Genomic DNA, 9,883 nt, shown 5'->3' with positions numbered 1-9,883 from the left:
AGCTCACTTTTTCTGAAACATTTGTTGTAAATAATAATATTCATTATTTCAGTACTGTATTATGGAAGTTTAACTTGAATTATGACTGATATTGGTGTTATAATATTCTTGCTTCATTTATATACTGTATAATATTTTGTGGTTTGCAGTTGTTATAATTAAAGCTGGCACTACTGTCATCCTACAAACAGTAGGAAAAAAAAGAAAACACATACAGCATGAGAAATTTGCTCATATTATTGAAGAAATTGCAATGAATAAATTATATTGCAGTTGCAATTTTTTAATTTATCAGTGGAGTAATTTTGGAAGAGGAGAGGTCTGTTCCAACCATCTATGTCGAAACTGTTTAAATGCTAGCTGGCATCTGCCCAAAACTGAGGAAATTAAAACATAGATGTCACTGAAAGCCCTGCCAGGGTTTCATAAAATGAGCCTTCTCTTTTTGTGTTCCTCTTAATCAAACACAAGTTTCTTTATGGCTCAAAAAGATCTGCCCAAGCTGTGTCATCCTTCCTTGTGGGAATTTAGCTGAAAGCTGGCCTTATAGTTGATAAATGTGACCATACAATGCTGGAGTTTGGACGAAGGTGTGGTGGTTCGATGACAGGGGATTCGTCGGCTGGCTTGCTTCCCAGGTCCCTGGTTCTGTGAAGAAGAAAAGTTCCAGATACAATTGTAACAAAGCCACATAATTGTGTTGTAATCTGTGATGCATTTTGTTTTTCCCAATCCTGTATTTTTAATCAAACAGAGGACAAACCAAAAGCAAAGATACAACAATCAGATCAACCCCATTGGTAACCCAAATATGTATTATAAATGAAATATTTTATTGTGATACAAAACCTTGAACATGATCATACTAGCAAGAATGGTAAGTGTTGTAAAAGTGACATAGTAGACTGGAGATATAACAGATGTTTTGAAAATGTCAAGAGCCTGCAAATATACAATACCAACTAGATTAAGCATTTGTTAAATAGCAAGCCATACTGTCATAAAGTTTAAGAGTGTTAAATCTTTTATTTTACATTGAAATCTGTCAAAACATTTTACCTTGTTCAAGTAGTTGATTTGCATAATACAGCTAAAAGCCATAATCACAGTGAAAAGCTATGTCTGGAAGTAAATAAACTGATTCATTCCTGAGAATGTCAACTTCAAAGCAATGCCCAGTGCCTTCACACTCATAACCTGAGTTTAAAAATGCTACTAATTTTGAGGGAACACAGTGTTTAATTTCATAACAAAAATAAGTTGAAAGATATGGTACAGACCGTAAGAGAGCCCAAGAGAGAGCAAATTCCAATATATGCCATCATATGCTTATGCCCATGGCTTTTTTCAAATCGGAAGATTAGAATAAAAGCCACTATCACAAGTACTGCACTATATACAAGAAAACCTGCCATAACCAAAAAATTTCATCATCCCGGCAACGGCACTTTTGCAAATTCTTTATGAAATTGATTATTTCATAATCAACTGTCAAATGGGTTTACCATATGCTTTTTTGCTTCTTAAGTTATAATAATCTTAAAGTGAGCCTCAATCTAAAATTCATACGTAAGATTAGCCTATATTCATAAACTATAACTTATGAAAGCTCTGCACAATAAAATAGAAGTAAACATACAGAGAGCCTGAAATTCTGGCAAATTAATGTAGCTGAGGAATATAACAAATTTTGGTGAAGCATATATTTCTGAAAATCACCTTTACTTTATCTTCTTGCATACCTGGTTCTGTTGCAAGGTGCCAAACTTGTTTAACAGATTCAATTTCTCTCTCATGTGGAGCATGTAAAACAATACTAACAGACCCAACCACACCAAAGATATGCAGTTTCTCCTTTAGAATAAAATGTGCCAGCACTGCACTGCATAATAGTCATTTCTTCAGGAAGTAATAAGACATAAATGGCAATTAAATTGAAAGAAGAATGAAACAATCCTCTAGAGTTTGTCACTGCAATTTGTGGTAAAATAAGCCCAATCTGAATATAATACTTAAAGCTCCCAATGGAGTTACAAGAATTGCAGGTGCATATGCATAGGCAGCAAAATTAGCCACCTCCCCAACAATCACTGTGAAAACACAATAGTTCAGTACTAAAATATAATTGAAAATTAATAAACAATTGTGGATTAGAGAGCAGAAATATTTTGCAGTCATGAAAAAGACTATTAAGATGGTCAGACTTAGAGAACCCTATTTGTGTTTGAAAATTAAATTATATATATTGAGACAATAAGAGAAATAGTGAAATTATGCATGAGAAACAGTGAAATTGTGTCAAAACTTTTCTTATAAATTTGCCTGCTTGGATTGAAATTAAAGAATGAGTTGATTCCAGGTTGTGATTTAATTTTCAAGGTTGATTTGACCATTTTTGTTTTGTTTAAAAGTCAGATTGATATATGTTTGGGGGTATTTTTACATTTTCATATTGTGCAATGCAAGAGCCAATTTAATATAAACTTGGAATGACTTCTTGAAATTTTTTTACTTTGTGTAGAGACCAAACTCATATTTGTTGTGGGGAGTATGTAAGGAAGGTGAGAGGCAGCAGTAGCAAAATGGCCAAACCCTAGTCGCACTTCCATTTTCTAAAGACAATTTCCAATGCCGATTTGACTCTCACACTTGATTCCCAGTCCACAACTGTGTCGCCATTTCCGATGATCTCTCACACCATCCGACACTGATTACCACTCAACATCCATTGTCACATTATTCTCCTTTCCAGTGATTCTCCAATGTCAATTTATCTTCCACACCCATTTCCTCCTCTCTTACTCATTCTAGTGTTGTCTCCTCATTTTTTTGATAGCCAAACGACCATTTGTGCCCTTTCCGGCTCCACCCGATGTGATTGTTTCTTTTGACAGCTCATGTCGCGACGATCTCCCTTCCAATAATCGTTGTTACACCAGTCTCATCATTTTCTACTACTCCCAATGCTAACCTCATCATCTCTAATGTCTCCAGCACCATTTTAGCTAGCTTCAACTACATCTTTAGCCTGGGGTGACTCTTGCTTTTGAGATATCCTTCCTAGCATCGATATGAATTTCGGTAGTTCATTCAACTCCTACGTGCACAGATCTTCCATCTCACCACATGACCCGTGATTGTTCAGCTTCTGTACTCGGGTGTGACGATCTACCTCCATGCACGATTGATTCCAACTAGGCTCTACCAATTACACAAGAATGTATTATTTCTTGTATAATAGCTAACATTACCATTGATAGAGCACTCCTTGACTTAGTGGCGAGTGGGAATTTATTGTTCAGATAGGTATATGATCAACTTAATTTAATGTAGGTGAGCTTAAGGCAACTGAAGTCATCTTGCAATTTGTTGATCATTCAATTAAGATGCCCTGAGGTCTGATTGAGGTCAAGTACATGTTAGTAAAGAAATAAAAGAGAGTTGTAGCAGTATTGACAAAGAATGGCAAAGCAATTCGTTGGTTTGCGAGGGATTAATTAGCCTTTATTTGTGCATGCATCACATATTTTGTGATTAATTATCCTTTATTGCAAAATCGGTGCATGAATCTCAAAGAAGACTAAATCCAAGAACAAAAGAGGTAGTAAAGAAGAAAGTCATTAAGTGGCTGAATACAGGTACCATAAATCCCCAAAGCCATAGCCTCATAGGCAAAGTCGGCTTAAAATACCAAATAACAATATTTATAGCCTAACGAATTTTTAAATTCAAATATTTATCCAAATTATTTATTTTATTCCAATTTTAAATATATTACTCTAATCTTATTTTAATCTTAGATAATTTATCTTAATCAAATATTTAATTTTAATGAAATATAATATTATTATTATAATATTAATTCTTATGTAATTAAATCCTAATATATCTCGTCAAAGTAGAAAAAATTGAGAAAACTCATTTTTTTTCTTTTACATTTTTTCCTAACCAATTTGAAAAATCCCTTTCTATTTTGTTGTTATTCCAATCACCACTACTGACTGAAAAAATCAACCCCGTACTTTTCCGTTCAATATGCTTTAACTTTATCTTCAATGCCAAAAGCTTATGCGGACGAACAATTTCTAGCACTTGAGCTTTATTGAATACAATCGATTTTTTGTCAAAATTCGCAAAGTTACCTCCAGAATTTTTTGAATCACCCTTTTAGACAACCGTCAGTTTTTTTATTTCATTAGAACTTATCAATTCTTGGTTAGATTTGTCAAACTCTATCGATTTCACCTTTTAGATATCATAATCCTTTTCCTTTTTTTAAACTAAAAACCTCATTTTAACAAAATTAATTTCACTTTTTTTCACTAGATCAACTTTTCTCCTCTTTCGCTTCTTATTACTCATAATTAAGATAATGTTGTCATCAGATGCATCATCTTCTACCAATAACACTATCAATCATTTGAATCTATAATTGTGATTAGACTTGAGTTTGCCTTCATAATGGAGACATATTCCTTTCTCTTAAATATCTTAAGCTTTCAATTCCTTTAGTCACCAAAACCACAACCAACTCCTATTTTCATCCAATATGACATCAATTTATCCCATTCTGGTACTACTCTAATACCAATTAGATAGAGACTTAATATAAATATTATTAATATTAAATAAATAATAATAACAACAAAAAATGTTAGCTCTTCCGAAAGATTGTAGTTCCTTACTGCCCAAAGACAGTTTAAAATAACAAATAATAGTGTTCTCTCATTTTTTTCAATTCAATCACCTCTATTTATTCTATCTTACAAAACTTTCAAATTCAAATATTTATCCAAATAATTTAATTTATGCTAACTTTAAATATATTATCTTAATTTTAAATATCTCATCCTAAAAAAAATATTATTCTAATCAAATATTTTATTATTATTACTATCTAATCAAATCTTAACAAAATCTATTATGTAAGTCCAACCCATGTAGTGCCTAAGATGAGTGCTATCTTGATTGTAGAGAATGACAAGTGAGTTAATTCCAAATCATACTCCCACAAGAAGGAGAATTTGCATTAAGTATAGGAACTCAACCTCGCCACTAGGAAATATCACTCCTCACTCCATTTATTTGACCAAATCTTAGGAAAACTTTTTGGGCAAGCTTTCTATTGTTTTCTAGATAGCTATTTTTAATATAACCAATCTTCAGTTGCCTTAGAAGAATAGGAAAAGTTTACATTCACATGACCCTTTAGTATCTTTCCACCCTATAAGTTGCTATTGTTTACGATACTCTCAAAACTGTTGCAATGTTGTGATCTTTCTTAATTTTGTCATTGAGATAATTTGATGCTAAGTTGGGGAGGATATTTGTAATTTGGAAGTCATTAAGAACAATGACATTTCAAGTGAGGGATTTGAATATGTTTAAATTTTTGTGGAGGATGTGTTGATTAAATTTTTTTGCAGGATGAATGAAAAGTAATATCAAAATCTTGTATGGAAAATGATCCTTATGTTGCATGTACATAGTTGGGGAGTCTTGCATTGCATTTCTGCATTACGACAAGAACATGGGATGTTTGTTTGAGAAGCATGAGTGGAGATAGGCAAAACATGGTTTATTTAGGATTGTGTTGTGAACTTGATATATTCAAATCCTACACTTTACGTTCTCATGATTGCTTGTTGATGAACATGGTTGTGTTTGATTTTGTGAAAATGTTGAAAGTGTTTCACTTTACTCACTGACGAGCAAAGAGTAAGTTGGGAAGAGTGAGCCATGAAAAAGACTCCATTAAGGTGATTAGAGTACCATAACAATCACAGAAATTTTCTTATCATGCATAAAAATCACATTTTCAACTTTTCTTACATTTTTGCATGCTTGGATTAAAAATGGAGAATAAGTGAGTTGATTTCAAATTGTGATTTATTGACTTAGGTTGATTTTGTCTCTTTTGTTTTGCTAAGGTTAAATTAATATATGCTTAGGGGTGATTTTGCTATTTGATATTGTGCAGGGGTCAAATATAAGCCTGGGGTGATTTTTTTTCAACTTTTATTGTGTAAGGACAAACTGAGATTTCTTGTGAGGAATACATAAGGAAGTTGGGAGTTATGAAAAAGGTGGAGGTGAATTTGAATCAAATCAAACTCAAACTTGGTTTACTTAAGTTTGGCTTAACTCAACAGAGTCAAAATTAGACAAAATCAAGTTTGAGCTCAAACTCGATATAATAAGCCAAGCTTAAGCTCCGTTCGATACTGTAGTTTTTTTTCAAATTTAATTATAAATTTTGAACTTATTAATTATTAATTTTAAGAATGAAATTATGGTTTTTAGTAAGAAAACATGGAAATTATGTTTTCTAATAAACAAAAACACAAAATTATAAATTATGTTTTCTAATAAAAGGAAATATAGAAATAATAAATTATTTTATATAAAAGAAAATATAATAGAAAGTTGAATTGTAATGAAAAAGAAAAATAGTAAACATATATATAATAGGTGAAGTGAATTGTTAGAATTCCTCTCATGTGATGTGAGACTTCGAAATTGTGTTGAAACTTAAAAATTTATTTATAGTAAATGAAGTAAGTTGATATCATTAGCAAATTTAAAAAAAAAAAAAAACTCGTGGCAAGTGTAATGACAAGCGATTTCAACATCATATACCAACAAGTCATCCAAAAATACTATAACAAATGTGGTTCACTGGTATACCATAAGAAGCATTGATTAGAAAGATGCACTCTACTTAAATCATAAAAACTGAACTTTTATATCCCTTCCTTTCCCTTTCAATCTATATGAGTAGGATAATGTGAGCACACTAGATATTCCTATTACTGACCACTATTATGGAAGATTGTTAGAAGAAATTAACAAAATCAAGCTGAATCATATGTGCTTGGTCTCAAATAAGGAGGATCAAACTTAGCATTAGCTATGATTCATGCTTCCTCTTTACAAATGCCCAAGTGTACCAATTCATTAAATGTATTGTCATGGTCAGCAAACTTTGAATATTTTACAACAAACCAGAGAAGAAAAATGAGCAAACTGGAATCCATGTAGACTGGTGGCAGACAGATGAAGCACAACATCAAAACACGCAACGAAGAGCACAAAGCAGTAGGCTAAAAACTGAACTGACTATGAGTAACACCAGACAAGACTAGCTAGCCTATAATATTACTAGACTGGAAACTGAGACAAAATGATGAGTTCCTTTTATGTAAGATATCATCAGAAGACCCAGAAGGGCAAAAGTCATTGCTAATTTGTCCATGCTACAGAAAGCAAGGAGAATTGAACTTCAAGAGAAAACATTTCAGGGTTAACTAGCTCCATATTTTGTTTGTCACATACATATATATATTTCTCCAGGTATTGACATCATCTTTATAAAGGAAAAAGAATTAGGAATATAATTTGTTTTTGTTTTCTTGACATTTTGGTGGGTTATCTTCAATTCCTAAAACTATGGAAACAAACAAATTGTATAAATTATAAACTGAAATGATAGTTTATGAATGATTGATATAATTATTCATTTTTTCTCCCATTTTAAAATCATCTAATTAGATATTATTATCTTAGTTTATATAAATGACTTTGTATAATTTGTTTATACATGTAGTATTATACGCCTTCACTTAAATATTAGTACATCTCTAAATTAAAACGTCATTGCACATTTTCTCAAATCACATAGATTTGACTATAATCTAAAGCTAAATTTGGAGTTGATAGTCCTAACTTTTTCTTGGTTGCCTCAGACATATATAAATTAAAAAGCTACTTATAGATAAATACCAAAAGATCATAAATTTCATTAGAACAATTAAATTATAAAATTGATGAGCTTTTCTTACTAGTAATCATCCCAGCCCACCACCAAGGTTCACACAAGTATGCATGTCCTCCAGCAGCTGATCAATCAAAATACACATCAGCGATACATGATTAATCTATTTCTACTTTACGAAAATTTGAAATAAGATAAAAGGAAGGAAATGAAAAGAGATATTAATTAAAATAGACAAAAACTTTTCCGCTTATATCTTTTTAGGCAAACACACAGTAGTTTTACTTTTATAAGCAAATTTTTTTGTAACTCTAAAAATACCCTCCCAGCCCTGTAGGTGTAGGCGTTGGAAGGAAGGTGTGGTACGCGCAGTGCGTGCGGAGTGCGCGCGGTGCATGCGATGCGTACAGAGTGCACACACCCTCATATATATATATATAAACAGAGTGCGGGGGTGCGCACAGTGCGTGCAGTGCGCGCACCCTTTCTTATATATATATATATATTAAATAATATAATATAATATTTAAAAAATATAATAAATAAATAAATATTAAATATTATAATATTTATTTTATATATATATATATTTATTATATTTTATATATATATTAAATATTATAATATTAAATATTTATTTATTTATTATATTTTTTAAATATTATATTATATTATTTAATATATATATATATATATATATATATATATATATATATATAAGAAAGTGTGTGCGCAGTTGTTTATATATATTATATGAGGGTGCGCGCACTCTGTACGCACTGCACACTGGGCACGCACCGCGCGCACTGCATACGCACCGCGCGCACTACGCACGCACCGCTTGCACCACACCTTCTTTCCAGCGCCTACACCTACAGGGCTGGGAGGGTATTTTTGGAGTTACAAAAAAATTTACTTATAAAAGTAAAACTACTGTGTGTTTGCCTAAAAAGGTATAAGCGAAAAAATTTTTGTCTATTTTAATTAATATCCCAAATGAAAAACCTGCTCCAGTTCCTGTTCCGCTAGCATTTGTGAGACCTTTCTTCTTGATAATAAAGCTACTGCCAATAAATATGCTAGAAGAGACCGCTAAAACGAGCCCATGAACATTGTCCTGCGATATCCCCATGTGATAAAGAAGACACCAAACAAATTTACCAAATTCTGCAATTCCCACATCAACCCATCCATTCATTCATGCATATTATATAATAAAAAATAAACTCCCTTGCAAGCATAGAATATAACTTAAGTGTATTCTAAGGACGGAAGTTACCAGATCCGTCAAAGCATTCGCTCTAAAAACGGTTGCATTTTTGTTCTTTTATTTTCGGAACCTCACGTACCAGAAATCTCCATGTAACGTGTAAGGCACGTTACAAAGATAAACATAAACACAAACATGAGTTGGATTTTAAGAAATGAAAATAGAAAGGTAGTGATAGATTGATGTACCTGTCTAGGCACACTAAAAACGGAGACAAATGGGACTGAAAATGCACTGGTGTTGGCGTTTGGAATGAAACAAGAGGGAGGGAGGTGAAAGATGACAGTTATGAGGGAAAAAAATATATAATAAATGGTGATGGTAAGAGATAGAGGAAGAAGATGGCGAGATGAAAAGAAACCGAAGACTGTTACTGAATACAGCCACAATCGTAGATGTTGCTCCGCATCCCGCGCAATTATTTATAGTGAACTAGCTTAAATGCCCTGTACTTGCTTCCCAATTTTTGTCCTTTGAGCCTTGGCATTTTCCCCAAAGATACTTTGGTTTTATGGGCTTGCAGGGCAAATCCTTTATGGGTTAATATGTCAAATTGAAATCCACTATACTTCAGTTGATTTCTTGTGCATCAATAAAGGAGATAATTTGGAAGTGCTTTTGTTATTTTCAGAAGCATTATTATATCTTTTAAAAATTAAAATTGTTATCACCTCTTCTCTAATCATACCTTTACATTAAAAAGATGTGCATGACTTGAACTTCTAACTCATCCAATTCAATAAAAGAGAACGTAATTCAATACTTATGTGCATGCAAAAAAGTATAGTAAAAATATCTGAAATTGTAAATTCATACATAATTGAAAACCATTATGTCTA

At 32.2% G+C, this 9,883-nt stretch overlaps 1 pseudogene; it reads right to left on the bottom strand.

Moving 5' to 3' along the window:
* Positions 1-527: 527 nt before the first annotated feature.
* LOC123205770 lies at positions 528-8,906 on the bottom strand (annotated as a pseudogene).
* Positions 8,907-9,883: the final 977 nt, after the last annotated feature.

Source organism: Mangifera indica, unplaced genomic scaffold (genome assembly GCF_011075055.1).
Source record: "Mangifera indica cultivar Alphonso unplaced genomic scaffold, CATAS_Mindica_2.1 Un_0015, whole genome shotgun sequence".
Lineage (NCBI taxonomy): Eukaryota > Viridiplantae > Streptophyta > Magnoliopsida > Sapindales > Anacardiaceae > Mangifera > Mangifera indica.
The sequence above is the reverse complement of the archived record's forward strand: the minus strand, read 5'-3'. Positions and strand labels throughout refer to the sequence as shown.